This window comes from Alligator sinensis, unplaced genomic scaffold, assembly GCF_000455745.1.
Source record: "Alligator sinensis unplaced genomic scaffold, ASM45574v1 scaffold1387_1, whole genome shotgun sequence".
Classification (NCBI taxonomy): Eukaryota; Metazoa; Chordata; order Crocodylia; family Alligatoridae; genus Alligator; species Alligator sinensis.
Window position 1 is genome coordinate 6531 of NW_005844205.1, and position 382 is coordinate 6912.

At 57.9% G+C, this 382-nt stretch overlaps 1 non-coding gene across 1 annotated transcript; it reads right to left on the bottom strand.

The window, feature by feature from the left end:
- Positions 1 to 313: 313 nt before the first annotated feature.
- Positions 314 to 382, bottom strand: TRNAR-ACG. Its single transcript has one exon. It is a non-coding gene; the product is annotated as a tRNA-Arg (tRNA).

Consider the following 382-nt stretch of genomic DNA (forward strand, 5'->3'; position numbering starts at 1 on the left):
AGGGGCCACCGATTTTCTGTTCATCCAGGGCCCCAGCAAACCTAGCCACGGCTTTGTGCAACAGGGAATTAGCTCAGATGGTCGAGTGTTTGCTTTTCATGCGAGTGGTAGTGGGAGCAATGCCCACACTCCCCAGCGCTTTGTGTTGCCTTTTGTGCTGGCATGCCCGCTCAGGGGCTGCAGCTCCCAATGGGGAATGGGCCAGAGGGCACTTTTCTCTTCCCCTGGCATGAGGGCTGTGGGTGCCTGGGCCAAAAGCAAGCTGAAGGGGCAGGCAGAAGAGAGCCCTGGGCTCGGGAAAAAGCAGCCCATACGAGCCAGGCAGGAGTCGAACCTACAATCTTCTGATCCGTAGTCAGACGCGTTATCCATTGCGCCACTG